Source organism: Bolinopsis microptera, chromosome 10 (assembly GCF_026151205.1).
Source record: "Bolinopsis microptera isolate Bmic1 chromosome 10, MBARI_Bmic_1.0, whole genome shotgun sequence".
NCBI classification, from domain to species: Eukaryota; Metazoa; Ctenophora; class Tentaculata; order Lobata; family Bolinopsidae; genus Bolinopsis; species Bolinopsis microptera.
In genome coordinates, this window is record NC_087081.1 from 14,578,409 (window position 1) to 14,596,559 (window position 18,151).

At 39.1% G+C, this 18,151-nt stretch overlaps 1 long non-coding RNA gene across 3 annotated transcripts; it reads right to left on the minus strand.

The window, feature by feature from the left end:
• Positions 1-5,841: 5,841 nt before the first annotated feature.
• Positions 5,842-16,596, minus strand: LOC134822270 (uncharacterized). 3 transcript variants are annotated; one of them, XR_010161157.1, is made up of 7 exons: positions 16,383-16,596; positions 16,089-16,163; positions 8,552-8,695; positions 8,281-8,342; positions 7,541-7,740; positions 6,746-6,962; positions 5,842-6,638 (listed from the first exon to the last, which is right to left on the minus strand). It is a non-coding gene; the product is annotated as an uncharacterized LOC134822270 (long non-coding RNA). The 3 variants fall into 3 exon arrangements; XR_010161159.1 differs by having other exon boundaries at positions 8,281-8,361; XR_010161158.1 differs by having other exon boundaries at positions 7,541-8,361.
• Positions 16,597-18,151: the final 1,555 nt, after the last annotated feature.

An 18,151-nucleotide genomic window follows, 5' to 3' on the forward strand; every position in this document is an offset into this window, starting at 1 on the left:
TAGAATATCATGATATTATTAATTAAAACAGCAATGTCTTACAAGTAAATGTCTAGATTCAAATGAGAAAATAATAAAGACAAATTTTACAGCACAAAGTTTTGACAATCAATAAGAAGTGAAGTACTCTAATGTATTAGTTATTCAACTTGAAATACGAATAAAAAGTATAACTATACAGGAACTATATAGGTACAGTCTTAGTTAACGAGTCGCAGAATTCTTCGCTGTTCTAGTGACAAGCGAAGGAAAACCTGAATTGTAATTCTGAGTGACTCCAAAACGCACTTTTATACTATTCGCTATAATTGAGTTCATGATCTCATTACCTCGAATTAATTGATATTCCATTTACGTTAATAATCTTAGATTACCTCTCATTGTCGGACTCAATATCATCAATGGCACAATCACTAAACTCTAATTAATCTGATTAATTTTCTTATTATTAGCTAATCAGGACAAAAACTAGATTGTACTGTAGATAAATGTTGATAAATTTCTGGTTTCCAGGGCCATATCAACCGTGGAACACAGCATGTAACCCAGTGGGTAAACACTATAAACTAACCCACCTTTAATGGGGGTGGGATCCTAGCCACAGAATTCATCTGTTGGGTCAGCATGGTCTATTCTCATTCAGCTAACTGAATCAAGGCAGTACTACAGTAGGTAGTACGTTTTCGATTCCTTGGAGTCCTTGGACCTGGATTCTTCGGCTACTAAACATGGCATGAAATAAGGCTAGGATCCCACTCCCAGTAATGGTTATATTATAAAAATTGCAACGAATCAACTGGCCGGTAAGGTTAATGATTGTGAGTTACACACTTTCGAATGTGTGTAAGACAGCGTGTTCAATTCCCGCTCTCGGCACATCTGACCCCGACGTTTCACGAAAACGTACTACCTTATCGCCTTGTTCAGTTAGCAGAATGAGAATAATGAGAATAGACCATTCTGATCCAACAAATGAACTAAACCACCTTTGAGTTCTCAACAAACGACTCTTTTATCACTACCATTACCAACTGCGTCAATAGGATCAACTGCTTCGTGGAACCCGAAACACATAAATGATTCAAACAAGACAGACAGTGTAAACGGTGCTACCCTGGTCACTGGTGGCCTTATGCTTTGCACCTCTGAAAAATTAAAAAGCCTCCGCTATCTGGAGCCTCAATAAAAACGTTTCAATGATTTCTTGAATTTACTATTGAGTATTGATCGCTCGAATTAAGAGTCAATCTTCATTATCTACTAACATATTACTATTAGTATTACTAACACATACTATAAGTTGCTCACCACCACCACAAGGTCGAAATAAATGCTAATTAGTTGAATTTGTCCAAGTGCTGACAAGTGCTCCTCGATTTAACGCAATTTACCGCGGAGCTTGGGGGAAGGAATCCTCTGCGGTAAAGTAGGGCCCGTAGTATATAACTTTTCATGCATTTCAGAATGGTAATTTATAATGATATCGTTACCTTTTGTTTGAAATAAAAGGAGACACTGCACACTGGCGACAGTCCAGTCTACTCCACTTTTGTTGATATGCTTCCAAATACGTAATTTTTATCTATAAATCATGACAAGACCATTCTTTCAGAGTTCTGCAAAATCGCAGATCTAACGATAGTAGAAGGTGGAACTTGGAGCCCTGCAGAGAAGGTCGATTTCATGTCCTTCGCTACCCTGACTTGTAAAGACAATTCGTATATTGAGGGTGATGGTTTGACGCAATGTGTTGGTAAATTAGGCACGGACGAGAGTATGTTCGACATCACAACTTACCCCAAGTGTATCGGTTAGTCGAAAACACTTTATTTACACTTTCACCCGTCCCCAGTGCAATGCACAATACACATTCGTTGATCGTATATAGGGAGTATAAGTCAGAATAAAGATTAGCCAGCAAAATGCTAATGCATTTATGCTCGTAATGGAATCCACGATTTAATATCATCTTTTAGAACGTAAAACGGAGTTGAAGTGTGGAGAACTGAAATCAACCCCTGATGGAAAGGTGGTTTTCGGAGCAAATGACACCGCTCATTATGTTTGTGACTACGGCTATAAGCTGGTCGGAGAAAATAAGGTAATCTTGTGATATTGAATGTAAAATAGCATGTACATAATTATACTGGCCGATTCATACATAAAATTTACGCTGGCACTGCCAGACAAAATATATCATGATTAGCCAAGAACGTCTCAACTATTTGACAATAATTAGTATCTTCCTTATTTTTTGGTATCATTTTAACTCGTTGATTACCTTGAACCCTTTTAACTAGTATTTATTAAGTGCAAAATTTCGCTAAATTTTTAAGCAACAAAACCTTTGTAACACCTAAAAATGATGGCTATTTTGAAAATATATTTTCACAGGACTATTCATGCGACAAGGAAACTGGACAGTGGTCTATTATAACGGCAGAGAATCCTGACGGAGAGCCACCGATATGTCAAGGTTCGTTACTCTGATTAAAAAACCCCTTTATTTTACAAAAGTGGGGGAAATTCCCCATTTATTTGATGTTAAAAATAGTATTTCCCTTGAGTTTTGCTTGTCTACTAACTTTGTTATCTGGAAACTAGAATCTACTGATATATATTTGGCCTATCCTAAGCTGTTTTTGTGTACAAAATAGTGTACTCAAGAAGATTGTAGAAACAAAAGAAAGGCCAGAATATGACATTGACGTACCGGGTACAAACATTTCGTCTCTGACAGCCTTTCATCATTTGATGTTAAACTTGTTTTTTCCCCTTTTTTTCTTCTGTTTTAAACTTTAAAAATTTTCAGAGATTATCGCTGCCAGTTCGAGGAAAGCATCTGTTGAGCTTTCAATGAAAGCTGGAGGTGCAATTAACTGTCAAGATGCTACGACTCAGAATTTGGTTGGAGACGGACTTAAAAACAAATTAGAGGCCATTGGAAGTCTGCGATGTACAACATCTCTAAACTGTAAATTCGAAGACTTCTCCTGCTCTTACGACACAGCAGCAAGCTCTGTTACCCTGAAATTCACACTAAACCAGATTGCGAATCTGATGGACAAAGATATATTAGACGGCGATGTGGAGAAGATAAAGGCCAGCGCGGTCGCGAATAATATAGCATTCGAAATTAACACTGCAAGGAAACGTGCTGTTATTCCAATGAGTGAGGCCGTTGTAACAAAAGCAGAGACTAAAATGGTATGCCCAGCAAGGTCTATCATGATCAATGATGAGTGCATTGTGTGTTCACCTGGTTACGAACTTAACAGTGCCAAGGATGCATGTGTGATTTGTAACTTCGGATCCTGGAGTACAGGGGGATACATTTCCTGTAATCCGTGTATTAACTCCACACTAACAACTCAACTGATGGGAGCAACCAATGCCCTCAGCTGTATTCCTAAGACAGATATCTGTGTGGTTGGTGGTATTCTCAGTCTCAACGGCAATCTCTTCCCACCCACAGGGTCAAGAGTGATGCAAACCACTATTATCACAGGCGTTTGTCCAAGTGAAACCAATCAAGAGTTTGGAGTAAGCGACCGATTCTTGTGCAACCAGGAAAAATATCCTATTTGCCACGGTAAGTAGTTTAACTGATGTGGACGACAAATATTCATCAAGCATTTGTCGATGGAACTGAAAGAATAAAATGTTTATACCTATATAAATGTTTTTATGTAAGCTTTTCATATATGATTAATATCGTCAACTTGATTTCACGACCCCTAAACCACTTTCAGAAATGTGTAATTTGGCCAAGTATAATAAAACTGATCTGGAAGACAAAAACATCAAGAATGATTTCAACAAAAGGTGGATGTATCACAACGAACCTATCGAAATAACCTGTCTGGACGATTACGAATACAAGGAGGGCAGTAGACCCGAATCCAAAACTTTTACTTGCCATAATGGAGAGATTGACATTGGACATTGCAAAAGTAAGTACATGCAATTGCAATCAACCATTTTAATATAAAATATTGAATAAGTATAATACCGACGATTTCACCAGAAAGCAAACATTCATATTGTGATAGTCTACGATCTACGATCGAAGCCTCTCCAGTATGAATAGAAAATAACCCTACAACATCATATTATCAATTTCAGAAATAGTCGATGAAGTGTTGGTTACAGTAATAGTAATCATCGTCATCATATTCTTTGCATTCTTCGTTCTTGTCATATTGTTCATTCTAAAAAAGAAAGGAAAAATCCAAAAAAAGAGGTTTGTAAAGATTTTATTACATAATTCCGCCTTATAGCGACTCAATAATTGCTCATTTAATAATAAGATCACAAACTTTAGCTTTAAAATTGAAATAACTGGAAATTCCATTTAAAATAGCACTAAAAATCAAAAATTATTGACATGACGTTCCCAGCAACAGGAAAACCCAAGAAATAGAAATGGGAAGCAAACCAGCAAGAAGCACATACGTCGTTGAAAACATAAGTCAAAGTGGCGTTGTTGGAACAGAAAATTAGATGCCATGCCTTTTTTAAAGGACTTTGATCAGTTTTTATCTATTAGAATTTAGATAAAAACTGAATTATCTTATTCCGGATTTTTATTGATGCCATACAAAAAATAAAAAATAAAAAAACGAAACAACTGAGTTTGCTATTTTTGTGATTTCTTAAAGAGTTTATATTAATTTGTTCTTATCAGTTTATAATTTTCATAGTTAATCATTGTTTTCATAATCAATTATTGCATATTCAACAGATATGCAAATGTAAATAATAAATATACAATATATTGAGCAATAACAGTGATGTTATCACATCTTTCGTCGCGTAAGTGTATTTTAATAAGCACAAGTATGACGTATTGTATTTTATACCGCTAAGTGTATTTTAATTTTATACCGCTAAGATATTGAGACCCTCGATGACTTGAAACTTATTGTCATATTAACGGTAACTCATTGCTAAATCTCATATTTTATTAAAACTTTTAATTGACCTTTCTAGTTTTCTTCTCCCCCCCCCCCCCCCCCCCCCCCCCCCCCCAAAAGTATGCAAACGGAATGTTCATATAATAATAAATATATAATTATAAATGGATAGTGAATACTGATAGTAAAGTTGCATGCTCAATGCTACATAAACATTCATTCAACTAAAAGCTTATAATAAACAAAATAACTAAAAATGACATACTGCAGCTTTCACTTTCAATCGGCAATCATTTACATTTTTGAAATTCATCATTATCGTCCACGTCCTTTTAGTTTTATCATCAAAAGATTTATCAATATCTGGGGACCCCAGGCTATTATGTTCAATATAATATATATATATATAATATATATAAACATTATAGTAGAGGCTCTTACGGGCAAATATCGCACTTCTCTGCTCGAGCCCTGGAACTTCTTTTAGGGTTCTTATATGATAGAATGGAGTGTACTGAACACTCTGACGGTATCGGGAACCTTCTAGAGCCTTCAGAAGCTGTGTTGTGAGCACTTTACTGCCAAAACTTCGGACATCTACAGACACCGGAATATCGACTAAAAATTTTTTCTGAGTTGTTCCCCTAATTTCTCTTAGGTTGCTTAAGCCCCAGAAAGTGTCAGATCGTCTAAATATTGCTCCATTCCGGTGTCAAAGACCTCGAAAATTTCTACCTCGTAGAACGTGTTGCGCGTCGTATGTAGTGTTTACAATGAAAAAAGTGCACTTAAATCTGATTCGGTTGCGGCGCGTGACGTATCTAGCACGATATTTGCTCAAAAGCGCGTCACTGCGCCAGAAACCTCGTGGTAACGTAACACTGTAGAAATAGATAATCACAAGAGACACAATAAAAGTATCATCACTATGCAAAGTTAATGTTAAAATGATACAATAGCCCTGCTTTAACAGATTAATCCACATAAACACTATATTTCTACAGATGCCACCGATCAGTAAATCGAACATAGCTGATAGAATTCGTTTCTACATTGAAAGATTTCTTTTCTAATCTCCTTTATGAGTGCTGTCTTTGTTAAAGTGTTATCATCTCTATCCGCATCTATTGTTGCGGCAAGATTAGATAAGATCCTGCTGTCGAAACAAACTCGTCTTACCGACATTGTCTTTCTGAAAACTGATGTGATCAGATTAAACATTGCTGGAGTTTGCAGCGTTCTCAGATAAACTAGACGTCACATAGTCATTGTACTTAAGCTTCGGGTCAGACACGAGGTACAGTTCTGGTAAAACATTCTCCTGCTCCAGTTAAAAGGTACGTACAGCGTCAATACCTGCACTCATTAATGCAGCATTGGTGTTGTCGTGCGTGGACACGTGTCTTTCCATTTTAAAACCTGCCTTAGAGACAGGTTTTAAACTTACAGCTTCAGATAATTTACCCTTCAATTGTTTCACCCTCGAGTTGCTGTACCTCAAACGACATGTTTTGTGATATCTACCTAGCTTGCTATAGAGATATTTTCCGAGACTCTCAGAGTTAAGAACAGGGCACTTGGTCATGTGCGAATCAGGATTAACATCGATGTTGCACAGATCCTGAAGATTTCTGTAGATGTCCACAGATAGTATGTTGCGAAATCGACGAAGAAACTTTTATCTTTTCCTTGAATCAGACTATCCTTTTTCGTTTCTAACGTCTAGGGAAATTCGTATTGTTAAAGAAGAATAACCTCTCATACTCTTAAAATTAAATCTAGATAATATGTATAATAATTATATTTGCGAGCAAAAGTTTCACACAAACCTGTTCAACCTGGCATATGAAACACAAGTCTCAGTCCATTTCAAACAAATCAACATCTGGTCCACTTGATTGGGAACTAAATGAAGAAAGTCTCTACATTTTCTTAGTTCTATTCGAGGAGGGTGACAAAGGCGGGACTTTTTCCACTTGGATGGCAATAGCTTCTTCAATCTTCATCACAAGAGGATTCGTCAATTTCAGAAACAGCACTGTACACCTGCAAATACTTTATTACTTCCCACATTTATATCAACAGTATCATATCGGGGGGGGGGGGGGGGGGGGGTACCAATGGCATAAAATGGCATAAATGGCATACGTTTTATGGCATAAATGGAAATTTTTATTGGCCAATTCTCCATTTATGCCATGAATTTAGGTCTTCATATTGAAATGAAATGAAATGAAATGAAATTTGAATATTTGACTTTAAATTCGCAAATTATTATTAGTACTTAAATAAGAGACATGTTTCATGCTTTATAATGCTTGGAATGATCGTTAAAGATTCATATGACAAATAAAGAAAAAAGAAATGTATTATATCAAAAATGGCATAAATGGCATACGTTTTATGGCATAAATGGAAATTTTTATTGGCAAATTCTCCATTATGCCATTTATGCCATTGGTACCCCCCCATCATATCACATAAGTTTGAGATCGTACAAGTGTTATATCATTTTAAAAGTTTGCAAATCCGATAGAAATGGATTAAAAATTACTACTCGCTGTCTATTTACCTTTGAATAATAATGTTTTTAAATGTTAGTAAAACAGGAGGAAACCACTCACCCTGTTATAGTTGTCTTTTACATAGTTAAGACACTGAATACACAAAAAAGAGGTTTGATTTGGTGAGCACAACCCAGGATTGATCTTCTGCAGCAGGGCGAGGAATTTTCTAGACTGTTTTGTCATTCGTTCACTTTCAGAGCGGAAGAAAACTGTTTCATTAAAATCCTTTATTTCAATTCGGGTACAGATACAGCACTCTAAAAATTGATGAATGGTCACATTTTTGTATACCCTACGGCAAAGTCTTATGTCTGTGGTAAAAGAATGATATTCTTTAAATAGTTTTTCATTAAAGCCTAAACTTAACTTCTACCAATTCAAAATTGTTTACGTCGGTCTCCCCTCCTTGAGCCACTTTTCACATAGCTATTGAGTATAAATCACTCTAGCACAAGCAATTTCAAACCCCCTCCCCTAGGCTGGATTAGGTTATATACAGTGAACTGTGCTCTAGTGCATGATTGACTTTACATAATGCAGAGCATGCAAAGTTTTGATGTTTCATAAACTTATGAATAAAGTTTTTAAAATCGTGACATAAAAAGCAGTGGTCGCCCGGTGCCCCGGCCAAAATCACAACCCCCAGCCCTTCCCGGCCCCGGCCAAAAATTGGCAATTCGCCGGGGGTAAACCCCGGCCCCGGCCAATTCTCAGTGGTCAGCCCCGGCCATATTGGGGCTCCCCGGCCCCGGTCAGAATCCTGCCCCCGGTCGACCACTGATAAAAAGTTAACTCACTGGATTTGTCCAAAAGCGAGAGAAAGTACTGAGAAAGCACTTATACGTCACCACCAGAGGGCCTAGAGAGGTTATCTTTGTCTGTTTAATTGAATATTGAGTATATAATATGAGATTTAAGATGAACATGATAGATATAACGTCCAAATTCTAAAGTTCCACCAAAATTGAGTCACATTAAACTTGGTGAACACAACAATTTTAGTTCTTCATTATAGTAGGTGATTTGACATAATGAAGTGTAGACTAAATTATTATTTATAATAATTACCTGTCGGAGGGATTTAAGTGTTCCTTTGAACAGTCCTTTTCTGGAAGGTTGAGAGCTTTCCATACATCCAGAGAGCCAAATTGGATTTGTCCTTCTTTCGGGCATATGCAATCTTTGATATGATGCCTTGTACATTTTGAAACCCTGCAGTTATCATTATTCAATACTTATAGAGCCTATAAGGGGTTAGGGGTCGTTCACATAATATTGTGTAATTGCAATATAGTAAGGTTACTGTACATTTCCAACCCTTTGTCATGTATATCACAACAGATGATGTTAAAAGCATAATAATATTATGATACAGTTTTACGGTTTTTGTTACGTGTTGATAATCTAGCTCTTATCTCTATTTTATCGCTACATTACAACTGCCATTTTGCTGGTACTGTGTTTTTACTTTATACAAGTACAAGTAAACGATGGAGGAAATGGATACTCTTCAAAGATTGTCAGTTTATTCTACCTACATTACTGAAGAGTATGAGGTCTATAACGGTTGGATCACTGAACTCGCGGAAGCTACGAACTGTTAGGGACAATAAATCTGAGTTTTCAGTTGAAACGTTCAAAAAGCCAGTGAAGTCAGTTTCAGTAAAACATTTGTAATTTGTATTCTGCGTATCAGACTACCGATAATCATGTAAGTACCAGTGATCGACCGGGATCCCGGCCCGGCCCCGGATACGGCCGGGATTTGTGTTTTTCCCCGGCCCTGGCCCCGGCAAAACAATTTTCAAAATCCCGGCCCCGGCCCCGGCCAGAGGCCCCCAATCCCGGCCCCGGCTTTTTGTCAATTTTTGCCGGGATTTTGCCGGGATTTCTCGTATTTTCTGCCTCAATTTAAACAGATAGATTATCAGAATTTATCTTGATTTTTAGACTTAAATTAAACACAAAATTTTCGGTAACATGAGATCGAGTGAAAAATATAAATACGAGGACTTGACATCATTCCAGTTTGATATTCAGAAAATTTCAACTTTGAATTTACAAAGAATGTAAAATATTAATGTTGATTAAAAAAGTTCGAGGTTGATTAAAAAGTTCGAGGAAAGTCCTGTGTTTGTGTACCGTTTTCTTTCATATAACTAGTACAAAGGTCAAACAATTTAGTTCAGGAGCAAAAAAACAGTAGAGAGTGAGGCCGACTCAATGCAGATGATGATGATAGTCATCATATCACAGATGACTACTAGTTTCCGGTGTCAGCTTCAGTGTCCGAATATCTATGTCCGGCTACAAGAAAGCCTTTCTGAGTTACATTTAACTATTAAAGAGAAATAATCCTTTCTCATCCTTTAAACATTGTGTAGCTGCCTTCTAGGTTGACCTTGAAGCTAGCTCACATTGATACGAGTTTCCGGAAACTTTCAAAAATTTTCAAAATTAGATTAAAAAATCCCGGCCCCGGCCCCGGCATATTTTAGCAAATCCCGGCCCCGGCCTTGGCAACATTTCAGAATCCCGGTTAATCCCGGCCCCGGCTGATTCAACTTGGTCCCGGCCCCGGCCCCGGCTAAATTTCGTCCCCGGTCGATCCCTGGTAAGTACGTTTCTGGATAACAAGAAAGATATGGAGGAGTTGAAGAGCGATCTTATCCGATCGCAAAGTACTGTTATCAAGCTGCAGGCTGAACTTCTGGAAACTAAATCGAAGCAGACACTGTCCAAGCTGAGATGAAGTCATACAGTCAAGCTGTGACTAAAAATGCACCTGTGCTTGCAGAAGAGAGTTTAAAAAAGGTTGTACAGAATGCTGTATCGGAAGAGGATCGCAGTAGGAATGTGCTCATCTTTGGTTTGAAGGAGACTGATGAAGAGGAACTGTGCAATATTTAAGTTACCGTGATTTTTCAGCAGATTGAAGAAAAACCACGTTTTGAAGCTATCTGGGTTGGGAGAAAATCAGCCAACAAGACGAGACCAGTCAAAGTTTCGCTAGGTAATTCTAACTTACCGTTCATCAGATATTAGTAAATGCCAAAAAGCTGAGACTGTGTGAAGATCATAAGACTGTTTTCATCTCTCCAGATCGATCACCTGAAGATCGAGCTATCCATCAGCGGTTGGTCTTGGAAATGAAACAGATAGCCAAAGCAGGCATGGCTCCACCGTGTAGGTTCGGGTGGGTGCGCACCCACCCAAAGAATGTTGCACCCACCCAAACGATTTGAAAATGTTCACACAAAAATTGTCAAATTTTGTATAAACTAAGGGTCAATTGACTTCTGTAATCAATTGAGACTGTTTTGGAGATATTAAAATACGTTTAGGAGAGTAAAATTCCAAAATTTTCCAGGGGGCTTCTCCCCCCCCCCCCCCCCCCCCCGCCGTGCGCCAAGCTGCACCCACCCAAAGATTTTGAGCTGGAGCCATGCCTGAGCCAAAGAAGACACAAAAAAAACATTATTATATCAGAAGTGGTAATATTTGTAGCGAGGAGAAGATGTTAGAGAGTGATACATAATAATGAGTGATATACGTCCATAATTTTTTAATTTTGATTGTTGTTATAAGCGGGATAAAAATAATTTATTTCATTTGTATTGGACGGGACATACACAAAGATGCTACGCATGGTGCTGGGTATCTCATGGAAGGACAAGGTCAGCAACATAACTTTGTATGGTAGTCTACCAAGGCTTTCAAACAAGTTACGAAGCAGGAGACTAAAAATGGCGGGACACTGCATCAGACATCCTGAGCTACTTGCCAGTGATTTAGTCTTATGGAAACCTATGCATGGTAGAGCACAGCAAGGCCGACCAAGACAAAACTTCTTGTCTATGTTACTGAAGGAAATTGGTACAAACTCAAAAGAGGAACTGTGAACCCTGATGCGGGACAGGGATATATGGAGGGGGTTATCTGGCGTAGATCGGACTTAGTTCCGACAAAGTAGTAGTATTTCATTTCATTAGTAATTGCATTTTGTTGCGTTTTTGTTGCTCCCTTATCAGCAATTTTTATTTGAGATAAGACGTACTACTCATCACTGTGTGTATACTGTACAGCCTTCAGACATTATACATATACATACTCATACACGGAATTTGTGAAAAATGTCATCCAATCCGATTCCAGATTTTGATGAAAAAGTAAAACTTATAATCGGTAATATGCTGGCCAAAGCCGATAAAGTGTCAAAAACTGTCTTGTCGGCTTTTGATTCATCCGAAGATCGCGAAGCGAACGCGAAAGTATTGGGCGGATCTCGTTTTAATTCTCAAGCCCTCGACATTTGTGCACAGTTTCTTGACATCGACCTTGTAGATAAAGATAACGATCGAATCTTCACCAACAAACCATCGCTTGCTACGAGGATTATTCTAGAAATTCAGTCCTATTTTCCAGCCATGTGTGCCGGCTGTGACGCCGAGTACTCTGTTGAATTTGATTCTGAAAACAAGTCTGCATTGCGATGTTTCTTGTGCTTCCAAGGTTCTCACCACTGCGCAGCCTTTACTCCCTCCGGTAGCTCCCCTTCCTCCCCTATCGGTACCGTGTGGCTGTGCCGCTCATGTCACAATACCAACAACCCAGCTAAACGAAAGAAACCAAAGTCCAAGAACGCCAGCAAAGCCAATTCAAAGGCACCATCTGGTGCTAATACTCCAGTCAGTAGTTCAGCAAAAGTGACTTTCTCTGCCGAGACATTATCTGAAAAGCTATCAACTGTCAGCCAGCTTCAGCAGAAAAGCGAAGAGGAATTATCACAATCGACTGAAAAGGAGTCAAGCTCCGTCACAAACACCAGCACTGGTATTGTATGCGAGAAATTCAAAATTGGCAAATGCCCTCATGGCATATCAGGTAAAACTGAACAAAATGGACGAGTTTGTGACAAAAATCATCCCAAATGGTGCTACCGTTTCGCGAGAAATGGTAGCAAGGGAAAATACGGCTGCAGAAAGGATGACAAGTGTATTTTCTATCATCCGAAACACTGTCCCTCGTCTGTCTCTGACAAAACTTGCTTCTCCGACAAGTGCACATTGGTCCATCTCATTGGCACAAAGAGGCATAAACGTTCAGATGAAGAATCCTATAGACGGACAGATGAAGACTTCAAACGCAGCCAGTCCAAGTCCAACGACTCAAGACGTAGTGCTTCTAACCGACAGATGAAAACACCTCGTATGAGTCGCAATGAGTCCCAAACTGAAGCTCTACAGGACATCGGACATTTTTTAGAGTTGCGATCCCTTCTGACATCATTTCAAGAAACCTTTCAGAAGGAGATCAAGAGCCTAAGGTCCGAATTAGCGAGTCAAGAGAGCAAACTTACATCAATTGTTCCGAGCCTCAGTCAACATCATGTGATCAAACAGTTTCTTCCCCAACATCCCCCAGGTCACATGCCACCATCATTTCATCAATACCTTCCCCCTCATCATCAACAACAGCCGCACCCGATCCAGCAGACAACGAACTGGCATCAACTTCCCGTGTCTGGCTGTTAAATGTACAATCTTTCAACCCTAGCGCTTCCAGTACATCTAAGTGGAAGGTCTCATATCTAGCCCAACAACTCGCCGAGGAACACGCAAAACATCACTGTGTCCCATTTGTTGTCCTAACAGAGACCTGGCTGAAGTCCTATATTGAAGATGCACAACTTGAAATTCCTGGATATTCACTGTTCAGAAGTGATAGAAACGCTAGGGTTGGCGGGGGAGTTCTACTCTATTCACATGACCAACTCCCCATTACTCATGTTGAGACATATGATGACCAAATATGCCAAGCTCTTATCTGCAAATGTGAACTGACAAAATCTATTATCTGCGTGCTCTACCGTCCACCTAACTGTTCAGTATTCAGCTTCAGATCTTGTCTTGATTTTCTTGATAACTACATTGCAGGCGAACCTGATGGTTTTGAGCTATCAATTTTTGGTGATTTCAACCTTCCCCGTATAAACTGGTCCACTCATACTGTTTTACCAGGGGGAACTGTCTCGTCCATGGATGCTACTGCGCTCCTTCTTGATTTTATGGCTGAAAACTTGTGTACACAGTACATATCTCAACCGACTAGACTAGAAAATATTCTCGACCTCTGCATCTCGAATTCTGAAGAGCTTGTTACCCACACTTCTACATCAGACACCATCCTCTCAGACCACAGACTTGTTGAGATTTTCTGGTCTTACAATCCTTGCTCCTTCACTACTCCTGATCCGCCTGACTTTAAAGAACTATCCTTCAGAAGTCTTGATTTCTTCAAAGCTGACTATGATTCAATCAGTAATAAAATCAAGTCAGTGGATTGGGACGCTCTCTGGGAAGCTAGCGAGCCAGAGGTTTTTCCGGAGCTCTTTACTCAGACTGTCCATCAAATCTGTGTAATATATTGCCCAAAGAAAATTCCTCCCAAAAACAAGCAAGCATCACTTGTCCGGATTCCTTCTAGAAAGAAACGCAAGCTTCAAAAAGAACTTCGTGATGCTGAGAACGACGTTCACTGCCCTAGTACTCGTTTGAAATCTCTTCAAAACAAGCTTGCTTTGGCCCACATAGGAATTCGTGATGCTATTAACAAGACCCTTCAGTATCGCGAAGAGCAGGCTGCAGCAAAAGTAAAAGCAAACCCGAAGTACTTTTATAGTTATGCCAAGAAGTTTTCGAAAAAGAAAAGGAATATCAGCATGCTATTTGATGAGAACAGTAACATCCGTTCTCATCCTAAGGAAATGGCAGACCTTTTACAAAACCAGTTTCTATCCGTATTTAGCGACCCCTCCAAAACTGAGTTAGACGCTGCATCATTCCCTCCTCCGGATTTAACATATCCGTTTACGGATCAGATTCTGGAATTCTCTATCAGTGATGTTATCGAGGCTATTGATGATATTAAGCCAAATGCTTCATCTGGTCCTGATGAGATCCCAGTTGCTCTACTTAAGAATTGCAAAGATGCTATGGCGATTCCTATCCATCTGATCTGGTCAAAATCCCTTGCATCTGAAGAAGTACCTTCATTTTATAAGTACTCCCACGTTTCTCCGCTCCACAAGAAAGATAGCAAGGCGTTTCCTTCCAACTACAGGCCCATTTCACTCACCTCCCATATAATCAAGGTGTTTGAGAGAATCATAAGGAAAAAGCTAGTCTTACATCTAGAAATGAACAACTTGCTCTGTAGCAAACAGCATGGCTTTAGATCAGGCCGCAGCTGCCTTACACAGCTTCTCCACCATTTCGACGACGTTTTTGAGTCATTAACCAACAAAGCTGACTTTGATTCTATATATCTTGATTACGCTAAGGCGTTCGATAAAGTTGATCACAAATTGTTGATCAGGAAACTTCACCTCTATGGCTTAAATCCAAAAATCATCAAATGGATTGAATCTTTTCTGTCAGACCGGAAGCAAGCTGTAGTGGTCGACGGCCACTTGTCATTTCTCGCTCTGATCATCAGTGGTGTCCCCCAGGGAACAGTCCTCGGGCCGATCTTGTTCCTTATTTTCATCAATGATATTGAGCATTGCATAACTGAATCCATCATCAGATGCTTTGCAGACGACACTCGTGTTTCAATATCGGTAACCTGTGAACAAGACGTATCTGTGTTACAAAACGACTTGAACAGTGTCATAAAATGGTCTGAACGAAACAATATGGCACTACATAAAGACAAGTTTGAGTACATGTGTCACAGACACAATCGACGTAGTGCTCTCGTCGAACTTCCTTTTGTTAGTGAACTATACCAGTACTCAGTATCCAAAGACAAGTCACTCGCACCTGTAGGTCAACTAAGAGACCTCGGGGTTCTCGTCTCCAACGATCTATCTTGGCAACCCCACATCAAGACCGCAGCAAACAAGGCTCGACAAAAAGCTGCCTGGGTTTTCAGTGTCTTTCAGACAAGATCTCCAGTCATAATGCTTACGCTTTACAAGTCGATGGTTCGTAGTTTACTGGAATACTGTTGCCCGCTATGGCACCCCTCCAAGATATGTGACATCCAGGAGCTTGAAAGCGTACAGAAAGCTTTCACCGCAAGGATTACTGGAATGCGTGATCTCCATTATTGGGACCGTCTTCAACGGCTATCTCTGATGTCTCTACAGCGTCGCAGGGAGCGGTTCATTTTACTTCATATGTGGAAGATTTTCCATCACCATACCAGCAACGACATTAACGTGCAGTTTGTCTCCAGGCCACGTTTTGGAAACCTTGCAGTCATTCCATCTGCATGCAGACACAGCTCAGCAGCAAATCAGTCACTGTATGATAATTCATTTGCAGTCATAGGCCCAAAATTGTGGAATGCAATGCCTTACCATTTGAATTCCATCGGCGACCGAGAGCATTTCAAATCGCAGCTCACCCAGTTCATGCTATCTCTTCCGGATACACCGCCCATCAGGGGCTACACTCCTCAGAACTCAAACTCGCTGCTTTGCTGGAGGAATGACAGAGAGATCTCCTCTCTGTGGGGTGGTCACACAATGTGATGGCCCTGTTAAAGCTTAACGAATCTCAACATAGGTGACATAGGTAGGTGACATTTCATTAATAACCTGCATAGTTGAAAAGTTGATTGATGTAGTTTCGATAAACAGGGCGTCGTTCAACTCCACTCATTTCGTTCCAAGCTGGAATGTAGTATTGTTTAGTGTAGGTTTGTTAATGTACCTCTCATCATCAAAAGGTTTCAACTTATACAGCATCGATAACATCATCTAAAAAAGCTGTTTGAACAGCTTAAGATTCAGTTAAAATTACATGATTCAGATACAGTTTGCGAAATGAAACATTGTCAGCCTGTATTTAATTAATTATAATAATTATGGTAATTTAGCTAAAAATCGAACCATTTGAGTTTTCATTGTTATCAAAATAATGTCGATCTAAATTCTTCTTAATCTGCATGGCTGTGAGCGGATTGAAGTCTTTTAACAAACCACACAAGCTTCTTTCATCAAGAAGATTCTTGAAGTGATCCGCATGTACACAGAGAACTGTCTTAGCTAGTTCTGGGTCCATAAACATGTCACCTTCTTTCTAATGGTGATTGTCAAGTTTGTTCAGCAACATAATTCAGAATTACAGAAATTATTTGAATCTACTAGAGATGAAATGGCTTAAATAACTTGGCAATATGCTGCAATCATGAATTCAATGCAGCATCTATACATTTATTCGAAATTAGTGATGGATGAGGGGGTTTAAGTCAGGCATTCCTGACATTTACTCTACTACTATTTATAAATTCAAAATCATGTTAAGAAGATAGCAGCAACTAATCTATATTATTCACCGTGCTCTATTTTATGTGTACTGAAGAGTGCCTTTACAATATTCCACTTTGTGGTGTAGATTTCCTCCATATCCAATAGGCAACACTGAATGAGTGATGGATGAGGGGGTTTAAGTCAGGTGTTCCTGACATGTATTCAAAATTGCATTGAGAAGATAGCAGTAACTAATCTATATTATTTACAGTGCTCTATTTATGTACTGAAGGGTACCTTTACAATATTTCAGTTTGTGGTAGGGTTCCTCCACATCCAACAGGTAACACGGAATGAGTGATGGATGAGGGGGTTCAAGTCAGGCATTCCTGTCAAAAGATCTATAATTAATCTTGTAAGGGTACCACACAGTAGACATCAGCAATGTGTGGCTGTCTGCGCGGCGGGCTGTGTATTGTGTATATAGCTGAATTTAAATTTAGATTTATTTGTAAATGTATAATAATATTAAATATGTATTGATTGTTTTGTGGTAAATAAAAATTTTGTTTTACTAAAAAAATTTTGTTTTACTTATATTGTTGATTGTGAACCAAAAGTTTATTCATACCCACAATCGATAAATTATAAATCCAAATAGTCATATAAGCAATGCAATACTAAATTTGTGAAATTGTATTAACAAAAGGATATCAGCCAAGTTAAGGTATCTCAACAATATAACATTGAAGTATTAGAAATGGCACTCTACTATTGCTGACATTAACATTGTTAACTCTTGAATGATATTATTGAACGATTCTACGGTCAAAAATACGTCTTTTAAGATGGGTCTGGTGATTTTAGTGTATCGAGCAGACAAAGCCCGTAAGAGCCTCTACTATTATAAACATCCGCCAAATAAAGATTCGGCGGAATGACAGGCTGAGCGCCGCCCAGTAACAAAAGATACAACTTTTTCCTTCGTCATGGCTGGTAAATTTGTTTTGATGAAAATTATGATATATAGGGCAAGGTTACTAAGTTAATTTCAATTGACAAGTCGCCATGAAAAACTGATAACAATAACTGACGACAAAAAATTTTACTTTGTGACCATGTTAAGCGGCCAGGTAGCGCAGTTGGTTAGAACGCCTGTCTTACAATCGTTAGGTTGCGAGTTCGAAACCCACTGACTGCCTGGTCGTGGGGTGAGCGTCGTCGACGTTCAGCTAAGGATCATGAGTGGTCTATGCAGCCCCCCGGTCTACTCAGCCGAATACTCGAGAAATCGGGTGTGAGGGTTAAATGAGGAGCTGCACATTGCAGCAAAGTCTCGGACGAAGAAAGTATGGTACACACTACCTTAACCGTCACTGGCCAAAAAGATCCTTCGGCTTCCTGTAATT